This window comes from Rhinopithecus roxellana, chromosome 16, assembly GCF_007565055.1.
Source record: "Rhinopithecus roxellana isolate Shanxi Qingling chromosome 16, ASM756505v1, whole genome shotgun sequence".
Classification (NCBI taxonomy): domain Eukaryota; kingdom Metazoa; phylum Chordata; class Mammalia; order Primates; family Cercopithecidae; genus Rhinopithecus; species Rhinopithecus roxellana.
The window spans coordinates 78,004,829-78,020,739 of NC_044564.1; positions in this window are offsets into that span (position 1 = coordinate 78,004,829).

Below are 15,911 nucleotides of genomic sequence, written 5' to 3' on the forward strand. Positions count from 1 at the left end.
TATATTCTAAATGTGAAGATTTTTTGGACCTGTGTACTTCATGACATCCTGTACAGCCAAAGATCTGCATTGGCCACTAGTATTTATAAGCTATATGATTTGGGTCTTGCCATCAGCCATCTAATTAATCTTAGTTCTTCATTTTAATCTGGGATAAATAATGTTACATTTCCCTGCTAGTAATATGTGAAAATGTTTGATAAACCATAAAATGCTACAAAAATCTAGGGAGTTTATTAATGCTAATCTTTATCATCGTGAAATTAAGAATGTTTACCTTGGAAACATGCATTTGCTCTTCCTTTAAGTACTAATTCAAGGCGTGTGTTCAATAAACTGTAGAAAAATATTCTTATGCCTAGAAAAAATACTGGATGAAAATATTTCCAAATTTTCTCTAGAGTGAATGGGTTTGCATTTATAGTGAGAAAAATACATTTTTAAAGAGAACAAAAAAAAGGAGAACACTATGTAGACCGCTATGACAGTGCCATTAGTTTCTATTAGTATTCTACCATTTCTACGAGTTATCTTACCTCCCTGTATGAATTCATAAAACTCTGATCAGTGTCCTCAGAAATGTCCTCAACACACCTCCATGAGAGTTTCTTTTTTATTTGGAAATCAAGCCACCATAGCTGGGAATGTGACAGAGGATTCTATCCAGAGATAGGAAAAGGACAAGATAAAAAATAATAATAATAAAATAAAAATTAAAAAAAAAAAAAAAAAAAAAGGAAAAGGACAAGATATAACGTTTCCCAGTCATTCCTTCCAAGTGCTGGAATTCTGTGAGACACCAGCAAATAAAGTGACTCAACACAGAATCCAGAATAGGTGATTCAGAAATCAAGTGGCTGCTTTGACACAGGTTGAGCAGGATAATAAAACCATTCACCAATTTCACCAGCAAACAGGCAGTGATGACCTTAGAAAAAGACCATACTGATGACCAGAAATACTTTCAGCTGCCATCAGCAACATTATCTATTCATGAAGTTATGTTTATTTGTTCTTTGCTTCAAATATACAAATTAGCCAGGTACTTAAGTTGTCTTTGCCTTCTTTGACATCAGCATGAATAGCAACAATTATACATCTTTTAACAATACAGAAGAGAGCTGGTTTGTAAAATATAAAATGCGATGACAAAACTTCTGTCATTCTCCCCGCCCCCAACCCTGAAGTGAGCCCTGCACAATCTTCTCACAGTTTTCAATGTATTAGTATAAACATTGCTTAACCTCAGTTAACTCCAGAAGCAAGATTTACATAAAAGAAAACTGAGAGGAGAAAGAAAAGAAAAAATCCATCTCTGTGTATTTAGCTGGAAGGAGACAAACGTCCTGCAACAAATCACATTTTTATGTGTTGAGTTCTCTCTTCTAATTATAAATGTGGAATTTCAAACTAAAAGAACACAGTAAAGAGACAGTGTCCCCAGAGAAGCAGGCAGGCTGGCTTCCAGGAAGCTTGGAAGAGAACATTTCCTTTATTGAATTCATCCTGTCCAAGGTCTGTCCTTAAGTTACATAGGCTCAGAAAACTAATTTATCAAATCTGGAGAGAAGAGGGCAGTCCATATTAATCGAATTGCATGTAAAATGATCAATTCATTAATCAACAATGAAAACTGTAACAATCATACAAAATCACATGGCCAGAATAGTCTGTTTCTTTTGAACAAATCTACATTGGATACTGAATCATAATCATGAAAATGCTTGGAAAACAGAGACTCAAAGACAAGAGGATTGCTGGCTGATTTGCATATCTAACGCCTTCAGGACAAAATAACACTTCATGTGTCTATGCTTCCTACAGGGATCTGTTTGTGAACTTGGTCAATCAACTATTTGATCAGTACTTTCCTCTTATTTTTTTCTAAATCTGGTTTCCTGCCAGGACTTGTACCGTAACACTTCAAGGATGATTTTAGTTTACTGGTTAGTTAGGTAGATTTTTGTTAAAATCTCAGTGACTGACCCAACTGGTAAAGACTAATTTTAAAAAAGTAATGCCTTGAGTGTGTGTGTGTGTGTGTGTGTATATATATGTGTGTGTGTGTGTGTATATGTATGTATGTATGTATACACACACACACACACACACATAATTGTAAGCCTCTTTCACATATTTTTATTCTTAGAATTTCTTGAACACAGAACAAAACCTCTAACATAAATTTTAAAATACAAAAATCACTGGGAAAGAGGATAGAGATATAAATATATAACTTTATGTTATAAGCATTTCAAAGAACTTACATGTACAATTAAAGTAGTACAATTATTTCTCTCCCTTCTTGACTCTGCTATCCTCCTCACTATCCTGGAACTATGGAACTAAGTTTTATTCTACTCTCTTTCAGAATTCACATCCCAATACCCAGATCCAGAATCTGTTTATTCAATAGTTGTTTAAAGGAACAAATATATAGAGTGACATATTTTCCTACAAGTGGGAAATTCTCATTCCTGCTTCATAGGAATGAGACTTTGGGTGGATCCTAAGAACCTTTTCAGGGTGATAGGGTGATAGACTGAGGACGGTAGAAAATAGAAGCAGATGTGGAACACAGACAGAAAAGACTGAGAATCTCAAAGACATGTTTTTACTATTTAAAAATTTTGCTCAAGATTGATCTTCAATTATATATTATATTTTATTGCTTTCCTCTCTAGCTGTGCTCAGGGAATATTCCTAAATTAGATTTTAGAAAAAAATCCCGGGAAGCAGTCCCTCCCCACCCTTTGTTTTTTCTTCCTTCTAGTCTCCTTCTTCTATGCAAATTTCAGGAACATTCTGATTTTAAGGATAACTGGAGAGAAGGGAAGCAGCAAAAATGAGGTAAGAGTTAAAAGGAATGGAGCAAGGCAAAAAGAAATGTTCTCCGCATTTACAAATTGAATTATTATTTTGGTAAATTCTCTTCCTTTTATAGGAATGGAAGTAAACCAGAATTTACTAAGATTCAACAGAAATGTTCCCACTTTTGAAGGATAAAAATGGCCAACATATAAACCATATCCAAAAGGACTTTACTAAATTAAATAACAGAAACTGAAAGAAAACATTTTATATTAATCACAGAACAAAATATATGTATAGACACCATAAGACAGAAAAAAATCCAGAAACTCAGCTATAAATTCAATAACACAAAGGGATACACATTACAAAGTTTAAGCTGCCCAACACTGCATAGTAAACAGATTCCATCTTGCCTTCATGATATTTCAGCACAATTGTTGGTTAATTTTTTCTTTAAGTTTTTTTTTTTTGTAAGAACAATGTAACTAATTCCTTCTCACTGCAATTTAAGAAACAAGGTAAGAGCAATGTACACACAATAGGAGTTCTGATGATATCCACTTTGAGCTGTGCCAGGACTACAGTCTGTTCCAGTTCCAAGCCAGCCTATGAAAACCTGACTCACCTTTTATTAGTCCAGTAGGCACAGTCTATCTGCTCTATTCTAATTTGCAAAATTGCTACAACTCATAATAATGAAAGTCAGATCAGAGCTGCATTTTCAAATCCAGTTAAGTTGCATATTTAACTTATAGCAAAAAGTGTTCATGGAAGTCATAGAGATCCCTACATGGAATAGTAGAAATCATTGTCATGAATCCAGTCTTTACACACAGATACAGATTTACAACTAAGTATTATTCAAGTAATTTTCTATAAGTTGCTCAGATTTGAACTCTGAAAACTATACAAAATTTTGAGTAACAAATTTCTTCTTGGCAAGACTTTAGAATTTTCAGGATGGAAGAATTTAGGGTGGTGGTTTAATCTGATATCCTTTTGCTTAGTAAAGTGATATAACAGTCAAGGGCATGGGCAGTACAGACATGCTCCTTAACCCTGAGTCCTGGATGTATATACTAGTGGGACACTGGGGAAGTTATTAAACTTTCTAAGCCTTGGTCTTCTCATCTGTAAGATAGTGAGAACAGTTGTACTCAAGTCAGAGAGCTGTTATGTAGTTTAAACAATATAATTCATGAAAAAGTGGAACATGGTAAGTTGTTTATAAGGTATAAATAGAAATATCCTCGAATATATTTGGGATGCTCTAAATAATTTTTTTTTTTTTTTTGAAACAGGGTCTCACTCTGTTGCCCAGGCTGGAGTGCAGTGGTATAATCACTGCTCACCATAGCCTCAACTTCCTGGGCTCAAGAGATCCTCCCCACTCAGCCTTCTAAGTAGCTGGACAATAAGCACATGACACCACATCAGGCTAATGTGTTTTTTTTTTTTTTTTTTTTTTCTTGTTTGTAGAGACTGAGGTCTCACTGTGTGCCTAGGATGGCCTTGAACCCCTGGGCCCAAGCAATCCTCCTGCCTCAGCCTCCTAAAGTGCTGGAATCATAGGCATGAGCCACTGCACCTGGTTAAATGATTTTAGAGATTTTGAATGTTAAATAACTAATGAAAGTGAAGTACTACTTATGTATTTCTCTCCCAGAAAAGGATAAGATATTGATATAAACAATTTACATATCTTTAAAGAATAAACACATTCTCATATTTTGGGCCATCTTCCTGAATGAAACTCAAAGCCATGGCACTTGAAGTAAACAAAAATGTCTTCTAGAGACCATAGACTTATTTCCCAAAAAGGTAGTCAATAAATGATTTCCTCATTTTATCTACGGGAATCTCCTAAGACATGAGAGGCATGATTGGTTAATAACCATTAATAGATATTTCTACTTGAACTTGAATTTCTTAAATCTACATCCAATCTATGTGGTGGATAACAGAAATAAATAAAGGAAACCACTGCTCATTTTATTTCCCTGAAAGTGTTGAGTCTATTTTGTATGCTGTCATAATCCTCAGTCTAGACCACAGTCTCTCCATCATTGCCACTCAGCTGGCATGAGAGGAAGTGAGACAAAGACCGCACAGCCAGCAATGTGAGTACAGAGACACACGTGAGAAGACACATGCAAAAAGCAAGGAACATCTCCACAAAACAACAAAAGCAAATCACATATTCTGGAAAGAAAAGTATCTTATCTTTCTAAGAAGTTGATGTTATTTTCGGTGAGAGATGTCAATTAACGGTGTTTCAGATTTAAGACATGGAGATTAAAAGCATGCTTTCGCTTGACAGTCTTTATGAGAGTCACACATACTATGTGACCTTGAATATTTTTCTAAATCTTAGTTTATTCACAGACAAAATAAGTAATAATGTCTCTATCTCTGGATTATTTTTATAAGTAACTGAGATAACGTATGTAAAATATAGCACAAAGCTTGGCACATAGCATGTTACCAGAACGTGGTAGCTACCACGTTACTGCTATTATTGTTTGCTAATTAAAATATTTGAGAACAGTTTTTTTTTTATTTCTCAATGCTAAAGACTAGCCTTCTGCTAGATTTTTAAATTAAAACAAAACAAAAACAAACCCCAGCCAGCTACAACCTAAAAGCAAAACAATGCTCAAAGGGGGAAAGCAATGAATTAGTAATGATTTTAAGACTCTCTTTAGAAGGCTTGTTTTCATTTAAATGCCATTCAAAACAAGGACAGTGTTCCTATGAAGTTTAAAAGATATGTATGTAAAATAGAGCAAGTGGAGACATGAATTCATATAATTTATTGCTGGAAAGAAACAGACAAGATCTAATTCTATACACTCATCTTTGAAATGAGCAAATTCATGCCTAGAAAATGAGTGTTTCTTTATTTGTTCGCCATCATGCCCAGCTAATTTTTTTTATTTTTAGTAGAGACGGGGTTTCACCATGTTGGCCAGGATAGTCTTGATCTCTTGACCTCGTGATCAGCCTGCCTGAGACTCCCAAAGTGCTGGGATTACAGGCATAAGCCACCACACCCGGCCTTATTTTTATTTATTTATTTTTTATCTACTTTATTTTATTTATTTACTTATTTGTTTTTGAGATGGAATCTTGCTCTGTTGCCCAGGCTGGAGTGCAGTGGGACAATCTCAGCTCACTGCAGCCTCTGTCTCCTGGGTTCAAGCAATTCTCCTGCCTCAGCCTCCAGAGTAGCTGGGATAACAGGTACACATCATCACACCCAACTAATTTTTGTATTTTGAGTAAAGACAGGGTTTTACCACATTGGCCAGGCTGGTCTAGAACTCCTGGTCTCAAGTGATCCACCTGCCTTGGCCTCCCAACGTGCTGGTATTACAGGCTTGAGCCACTGCACCTGGCTAGAAAATGAGTTTTCAAGATCACTAGATGGTTAGTTACCAACACTAGAACCCAAGTATCTGCCAGTCTTTCTGTGAAGACCAACAGCTTTCCATACAATTCATTCCTGTTCTTAATTATCAGCTACAGTAGAGTTTCCTGTGAGGAAAATCAGACTTCTGAAGCAGTTCTGGAATGCCCTTAGGCACTGACAAAGGGAGAGAGTTAGGATAATGACACTTTTATATTAGATTTTTGGGATGCTTTAAATGATGTCATTTCCCAATTACATTGCAAGAAAATATTTTGGTTTTATTCCCATGACTCAAAGCAATGAAAGAAAGTCAAACACAGAAGGTAGTATTTACCTAAATAATTGGAACAGTTTCTTATGAGCTATTTTATTTACTTTTTGGGTAAATATATTTATTATTCAGGCAGTTTATTTCTATGCATTACATATTTATATAATATTTAAATGCATATGTTTTATAAACCCTGTCTAAAATACATTGTATGCTGACAATAATTATCAGAAATTGAAATATATCATAAAAAATTCTATGAAACTTCAGAGAATTATAAGCATCTTCTGTTTTACTACTGGTATAACCACTGCTGGATTTACAGAATGCCATTGCCAAACACCTCAAAGACTGATCATTTTTCTATAATTATATATTTGTTGTCAAACACAGATATGGATGGTAAACTTACAAAATTGGGGTTGATTAATAATTGCAAAATATGTTCAGGCTGTCATTTAAGCCCATTTAATAATATTGTATATGACAAACATTTATTTTCTCTCACCAAGTGCCCAAACTTGAGGTATGTAAGCACTTTGCTTTAGCTCAGGGTTTCTCAATTGCAGCACTCTTAATATCTGGAGCCAGAAAATGATTTATTGTGGGGGACAGTCCTGTGGATTGTGGAATGTTTTACAGCATCCCAGGCCTCTACCCTCTAGATGCCAGTAGCACTCTCTGCTCCATAGAAGCAATCAGAAATGCCTCTTGACATTTTCGCATTTCCCCTGGAGGCAAAATTGCCTCCATTGAGGACCACTGCTTTAATTATTAAATTACCTCACTAATCCCATGTCTCTCAATAATCCCATGAGGCAATGCATTACCATCTCTATTTTCTAGGTGAGCTGACGGATGCTTAAGACATTTGGTAATTTGCTTGATTTGCTCAATGTCGCACGGATAAAAAGTGGAAATCAAATAAACTGCAGATCTTAATAATATAATCATTGAATCCAACTACATCACTCCAAGACCCAGGTGAATGGAATATCAAGTTCTGTGTATCCATAGATATATTCTCAGTGCCATCTGAAATGGAGAGGCTCTGCCCCTTTGAGAAAGCACATATTCCATTTCCCAGGGAAGATTTTACATTCATAGACAATGTGTCAGCCATTTTGAGTTATGGTATAGCCACAGACAATATGAATATTTCAGGGACTTAAAACACTCAAACGTTTTTTTCTGGCTCACATCGTACTGTCATTGTGAAGTGACATGGGTTCTGCTCTCTCATCCCAAGATGCAGATCATCCTGCTGGGACATGCCAGTCTGTGGCAGAGTGATAACAGAACCATATGATGGCTCCCGCAGTGTGCACTCAGGAATGACACAGACCCCTTGCACTCAATTTATATGGTTGAAGCAAGTCAAATGGCCAAGTGTGACATCAGTGGGCAGAAAAGATAGCCCTTCTTCAGGAAGAAGCCAAGCAGAGAAGGGCCAGGGAAAGAGCATCCTGGTGGGAAAAACAATAAACATTTTTGAAAAATAATTCTACCTTTTTACAGTTACAATGAAAAGTGATCCAAGTGATTCATCTGTCACATGAAAGACAAATAGCTTTTTATTCAAAATGCCCATAACTGTATGTTCTCTGGAGGTACCTATTTGAGAAAGAAATCCTAATGTGGCATCCAGGTGCCAGAAACAGAAGAGTTACACATTCAATATTTTAGAACCTCAAAACAGCAACATATCAGAGACATCACAAGGCAAATGCAGGGAGTATCCCAATTTTTTCCTAACAGAATTTCTTCCGGAGACAGCACAGGTTCCTTTCCTTTTCAATACATCTGTTCCATGATCTCTTAAACGGGAGCTCTAGAAACTATTCAATTTCTACCTGATCTAGGCTATTTTGAGTAAAGAGCAGATCAACTTCTAGGAATAGAAAGAATGCTTGTACTTGGTATTTGGTGAGAAGGCACTTCAACAATCATGGGGATCTGTGGGAGGATCCAGCACAGGCTATTCATTCTAATGCTTTTACTACACAAACTTTTCTTTCCCCATTCTACCTTACCTTCCTCTGTCTCTCTGTCTCTCTCTCTTTCTCTCTCTCTCTTTCTCCCTTCCTCCCACCTCCTCTCTCACACACATAGTAATATACCCCACAATCTCTCAGGAAAACTTTTGATTAAAAATCATAGAAATATTCTAAAACAAAAAAGATTTTTTCAAATGTTTTTATCAATCTTTTAGTGGAGCTGCATAATGAATGCATTTAATTTAAAGAATTAAAGTACACACGAGAGAGAGAGAGAGAGAGAGAGAGAGAGAGAGAGAGAGAGAGAGAGAGAGAGAGAGAGAAGGAAAAAAGAATAGGAAAAAGTAAAAAGGGAGCACAACAGGAGTAAGACAGTGGTAATTCTTTAGCCCTCCTCTCATGGAGATATAAAATCTACTTTTCTTACACTTGAATTTGAACTAAAAGTAGTGACTTTTTTGATAAATAGAATGTAGCAGAAGTGACAGTGTAGACCTTCTAAGGGTAGTTGGTTATATTAAAGCCTTGCAGCTTCAGTTCAGGCTTTTTATATCATTTAGTGTTGTGGGTAAACTTGTTTTCCCCAAAGATACGTTGAAGTTTTTTTATTTTTTATTTTTTAGAAGGAGTCTTGCTCTGTTGCCCAGGCTGGAGTGCAGTGGCACAGTCTCAGCTCACTGCAACCTCCACCGCCCAGGTTCAAGTGATCCCCCACCTCAGCCTCCCAAGTAGCTGGGACTACAGATGTGCACCATCACGCCTGGCTTATTTTTTGTTTTTTAGTAGATATGGGGTTTCACCATGTTGGCCAGGATGGTCTCAATCTCCTGACCTTGTGATCTGCCCACATCAGCCTCTCAAAGTGCTGGGATTACAGGCGTGAGCCACTGCGCCCAGCCAATATGTTGAAGTTTTAACCCCCAGTCCCTGTGAATGTAAACTTATTGGAAAGCTGGGTTTTTGCAATTATAATCAAGTTAAGATGAAGTTATAATGGATTAAGGAGGGCCCTAAATTCAATGACTGATATCCTTATATGGGGAGAGACCTTTGGATACACAAAGATACACACAGAGGGGAGACAGGAATGTGAAGACAGTGGCAGAAATTAGAGTGTTTCAGCCACAAGCCAAGCACTGCTAAAGATTTTCAGGAGCCACCAAAGTTAGGAAGAGACAAGAAAGAATTCTTTCCTAGGGACTTCAAAGGGACCACAGCTCCATAGACACCTTGATTTCAGACTTCTAGCCTCCAAAACTGTAAGAGAATAAATTCGTGTCATTTTACACTGCCCAGTTTTTGGAAATGTGTTATGGTAGCCATAGGAAACAAGTGCATTTCTTCCTAGGATGCTCCCTGTGGGAATCCACGCTCCATCTTGAATCACAAGCCACATGGAGAGTTTACATGTGAACACTCTGGGCAGCAGCCCTACCTGAGCTCCTGGTCAACAGCCAGCATTAGCTGCCAGACATCCCAGTCGAGGCAACAAGTTGTGAGTCAAAAAGTAGTCTTGGAACCTGACACCCTGTAGATACAAGATAATCTGCTCAGACAACACCTTCTCGAATTCCTGATCCACAAAATTGGAAGCAAAATACAATTGTTGTTCGAAGCTACTTAGTTTGGGAGTAATTTGTTACATGGCCATAAATAAATGGTACAGAATCCAATACCTGGAAGTGAATGGTTACCATAATAGAAGACTAAAATATGTAGCCTTGGCTTTGAGATTAGGTAGCTGATAGAAATTGGAAGGACTCCAACGAGTCTGCTGGTGAAGACTTGAAGGACAATGAGGAAAATATTATTGTATACCAAAGAAAAAGGAATCCTGATTATGTAGTAACAAAATTTTGGCAACATGGTTGCTTGCCATAGCATGGGAACAAAAAAAGTTTGCATCATGAATTTGGGGAGATTTCTGGACAAATATATAAGTGTCAACTGGTCCGGCAAAACCTTTCTCGAATTTCTGGCCATGAAAATAATGAACAAAGTAAGTGATGTTTTAAGCTACTAAGTTGAGGATAAATAAATGGAGGAAAGGCAGGTAGAAGAAATGGAAAGCAGAATGTGGTAGTTTTGGGGTGATAACAAATACTTCACATTCTTCCAATTGAGAGCTGAAGTCTAATTTCCCTACCTTTGACTCTGGAGTAGTGACACAGCAATTTATTATGCAGCAGTGAATAACCAGAAGTGGGGAAAAGGGAGAAGGGAAACAAGATCAGTTTAAATAGTGAATGTTCTGGGATGAAAACAAAACGGAGATATAATGCTGCCTCTTAATGCCAGAACAATTCACCTGTTGAATGTTATTCAAATGTTTAAAGATTATATATACAGTCACAATATGATCACAAACACAAACCAACTACTTTATGTGATATTTGACCAAAGAAATAGCTTCCTGTTTAATCCTAACTGTTATATTCATTGAGAAAAGGCATTTTCTTACACGGTATTTCCTTACAAGATTTTCATGGGTAACCTTCTTGCCTTAGACCCTTACAGCAGAACCTCAACTTCTCCTAAAATGTGACTTCACTATATACTTTCAAATAGAAAATATTCACATGAAGTAAAACACTCCTGATACAAGTGTTTGAGTAGGTGTTAAACGATAAAGACACAATCTAATACGTAGGCATTTCTTTACAGATAAATCTTATTCTACAAATATTTAAAGTGGCTCACAAGTAATATATTCCACACTCTATAAAAGTATGAAAAAATCCAGAGAAAAATTAAAGTAGAATAAATGTAACAAATCATGAAGAAATTGTTAAATTAATGCTACATAGTTATTAAATTGAATTTGATTCTGAACTTCCAGATAGGTAAAGAAAAACAAGAAATGCCTGACACATATTTCTCATTGGCAGTGGGAAGGATATATTTCAATTGTACAGAGAAACAAGATTATTTATGTCATAGAATTATGAAATAATTTTCCTTAAGGAATTGCCACTGAGGACACTATGATCCCCACATCTCTCCAGTTAATACCTTACACAGAAATGTTTCTATTAATATGTTTCCTCAGGCTTTTCTCAATGAATGAGAATCTAATTTCAAAGCTCAACTCAGTCACAACGGTCTACAAGACCAAGAAAACATATCCAATGATATAACTCTGCTTTTTTTTCCTCTACTAGACTATGAGCTCTTTGAGCAAAAAAGCAAAAAACAAACCACACATTTGTTTTTCTTCTTTTCTTTTCATAACTCTATATCTATACTTGGTACTATACCTACATAGCATTTATGGTACATGGTATCATGCAGATATGCCATAGTTCTGTTTTCTGGGAGCACATCTGAGGCAAGAGTCCTGACTATATAAATAAACAAAATTCACTTCCTTTTAAAGCTATTGAACTACCTCATCTTTAGACTCAACAGAATGACAATGTGACTTTTTAAGTTGTATTGGAATATATAATGATACGCAAAAATGAGTGTTTGTATGTGTTTGTATAGAAAATTCTGGCAAAAAAAAAGTTAGTATTTACTGTGGGAGTTATCTAGATGAACTTCTCTTTCCTTTTCCACAATACATTGCAATGTGAAGTGTTTATAGCCTGTAGCTGATACAGAACTAAAGCACAGCCTCATTTGCTGAAATACTGAAGAACAAGTAGTTCATGCTGGTTAAACATTAAAATATCCCGAAAGAGTTAGAAAAAAATCAAGACCACCAGCACTATCTTAAAAAAAAATAGGCATTATCATTAGCAACTACAGTATTAAAGCTAAGTTTTGGGGTGGAAAGAGAAAGTCATTGCACAAGTTTGGTGGAGATTTGCAAGGAGAGCTTCACAAGGCTGTTTAATGCTTAGGCAGCTGACTTTTATTACCATCTCAAGGGCCAGATCTAACTAAAACTCTCCCCAGTCTTCACTCCACATTTTGCTAAAATGGAATGGAGCATCTAGGCAAAGAGATTTAATGTTATTACCATTTGCAAAAACACGCACACATGCACACACACTCCCACTCCACACATACACACACACACACACACACACACAACTCGATAGAGCAGTCTGCTAAATAGCATATTCTTCTACAGCAAGGAGTAATTTGTGCCTGTTGAATGGGAGAAAAAAAAAGCTGATTGCATCTATCTTACAGCTTTACGAGCACTTTGGGTTCCAAAGAGGGGCAGATTCAACTGGAAAAAAATATTTAGGGGTTAATATTGTGGAAAAACAGGTGTATACCCATGAAAATAACTGACACCTTTATGAGTGTATACTGAGATCAGTAACAAGGGAACATGGAGCTCAAAAGCAAAGATTGAGTACTTTCCCACAGGGAGCTTATGACCTAGTCAAGAAGAGATGGTAATAATAGAACGTTCTGTTTACAAGTCTCCTGAGAGATCATCTGGTCTGATGCCTTTCAAATTCTCCTCCTGTAAATCCTAGAAGACTCACTCAGAGGCACTACCATGGGAGATGAAGAAAAACCAGCTCAGCAGGAATGTCTCCAGCACTGCTCCAGCTGTAAACAGACTCTACTCTAATATGGCTTACACATTGTATTTCTTTAAGACATCTCCTTTTGTGTTGTGCCCACTGTCTATAAAAATGGAAGGCCTTTTAAGAAAATAGTTGGTGGCCAGGCACAGTGGCTCACACCTGTAATCCCAGTAAGTGCTTGGGAGGCCACAGCAGGAGGATCCTTTGAGCCCGGGTGTTCAAGACCAGCCTGGGCAACATGGTGAAACCCTGTCTCTACAAAAAAAGCACAGGAAAATTATCTGGGTGTGGTGGTGTGCATCTGTAGTCCTAGCTACTGGGAAGGCTGAGGCGGGAGGATCATTTGAGCCTGGGAGGTCGAGGCTGCAGTGAGCTATGATCATGCCACTGCACTCCAGCCTGGGCAACACAGTGAGACCTTATAAAAAAAGAAAGGAAGGAAGGAAGGAAGGAAGGAAGGAAGGAAGGAAGGAAGGAAGGAAGGAAGGAAGGAAGGAAGGAAGGAAGGGAGGGAGGGAGGGAGGGAGGGAGGGAGGGAGGGAGGGAGGGAGGGAGGGAGGGAGGGAAGGAAGGAAAGAAAGAAGGAAAGATGATTGGTCATTTGTGATGAATATCTGTTGCTTTGCTTTCCCAAAATCTATTTTCTTTCTTTGGGTCCCTGATTTGCCTGCGGGCACCACAATTCCTGCATTGTCTGTAACTCAGGAAGAACTGTCCCTACCATTGGCTACAGTAGTAAAGATAGCTGATCTTTTTTTTTTTTAATCAGTCACTCTGGCCTCAACAACTAGTAGAGAAAGTAGGTGATCAAGGCTGACCAATTAAAGCCAGAAAGACTGACAGGATTTTAATTGGGAGCTCTCAGGACAGAGATAGCCTCATCCATTAGGATTACTAAGAAGACAGAATTGAGCCTGAAGCTGCCGGAAAACACCTTTCTAAGAATGGTGCCCAACCTGGAAAAACAGGCTTTGTCTAAAGCCAGCTCTAAAATACATTATCCCAATCACTTCTCAGTATTTTGGCTAAGATCAAGTGTAAAACACATTATCCCTGGGGTTTTCATTATATTAATAAAACAAGAGAATAACTTGCATTTTCCTTTATGAGTTTGTTTTCCTTTTCAACATAAAAACCATGCTTTATACGCCATGTTGATTTTTTTTTTTTTTTTTAATAATGAGTGTTGAGGTCCCCATTAGGTAAAGGAATTTGCCCACCAGGGTCTCAAATATACCCAACTGGGTCCCAAGGATTCTGACTCTTTGCCTCATGCTTCATCCACTAGTCCTTGAACGGAGTTCGTGTCTTTAAGACTGGGCTAAATATCGAAAATCAACTTCTTATTTTATATTCACTAGAAGAAAATATAATCTAAAGAAAGTCGGTAGTGGTTCTTTTCATCGTGTTTGTGAGTTCCTTTCATTGTTTCATACATGCTAACTTGAGTATTTGATTTCATTCTACTGGAGTCTTATTAACCCAAGACTATGGTTGAGGTACCCTCAGAAGAAGAAAAGCCCGTCTGAAGTATCAGCCCCTTGTGAGCACATTTTGGCATTTTTTGAGAGCCTGCTTTTGCTCCCCCTGAGTCACTGAGTACTTGGTCCTCTCCCTGAAAGGAACAGAGATACAGTAGTAGCACTGTGTCAGAGTAAGACAAATTACTTCGTGGCAATTATATACAGTTAGGAACCTAAATTCGCACATCTCAGGGAAAATAGTTCAGAACCACCTCCCTCACTTTGTATTTTCACTTTTTTAGGTAAGAAAATTTCAAATTTATATGCTAATACAATGTAGTTCATTTTGTTCTATAATTAACTAGTTGCCTCACCTTGGGCAAGAAAGTTTATCTGAGTCTATTTTCTAGGTGTTCTGGCTAGAATAAATCCTTTCTAATGTTCCTTTCAGATCTAGCGATTTCTGAAACTATGAACTTAAAGCACATTATAAACTAGACAAATCTGTTTTATAAATGTTTTTGTCTGTTATTCCAAAAGACATGTAGAAATGTTCAAGGTAGATTAACACATTTCTATTGAAAAAGCAGTTTTTATAAGTGTTAGAAAAATGAGAGCGAAATTTTGGACTAAAAAATTATCTACGTAAAAATATATTTATCTGCAAGAAATATATTCATGCAAACCCAGGGGCCATTTCCATTCTACACTTGATGCAAAATTTTCAAAAGTTCTAGGAAGCCTATCAAAATAAAGTATTAACTTTTGGATGGAAATGTAATTCCCAAATACACGTTTAGTACAATAAATAAATGGAATATGATGTTGCCTTTTTTGATAAATTTGTCACTGTTTTCATAATTTCATATAAAATGGAAGTGTAGTTTCATGAAAAACTTTGGACACAGATTTGGTCTTACACTGGAGTTCAACTGGAAATTTACTGGACATATCAAGCAAGATCCCTCAACTCTCTGAAGTTCAATATATAATTTAATATATAAAATGTATTTTTATATGTACTCTACAGTGAGCAGAATATATATAAAATATCTGATATATATATAGTATCTAACTGATGGAATTGTTTATAGATTTAGATGCCAAGTAGCATGCTGCAAACATCACTAAACATCAGTTTCCTTTTGCTGCACTATGATGCAGCTCTTTTTCCCAATGTTCCAGGTGCAATCAAATATCCTAGAGATGATTGTTACATGACAAATACTGATGCAGTTATTGTTGGCCCCCACACTGCTTCCATACCTTGATAAAATGACTGGCCTCTTTCAGAAGGGATATTGAGTTCTTACTATGTACCAGACACTGTGCAAGGAGGATTCACACATGTGATACTATATAACCTTCACAACATCCTGGAAGTTCTTAACACTGCAGTGTTTACATGGTGCCCAAGAACCTGCTCATGACCACTCTACTTATTACCCTGTGACCACTTTCACC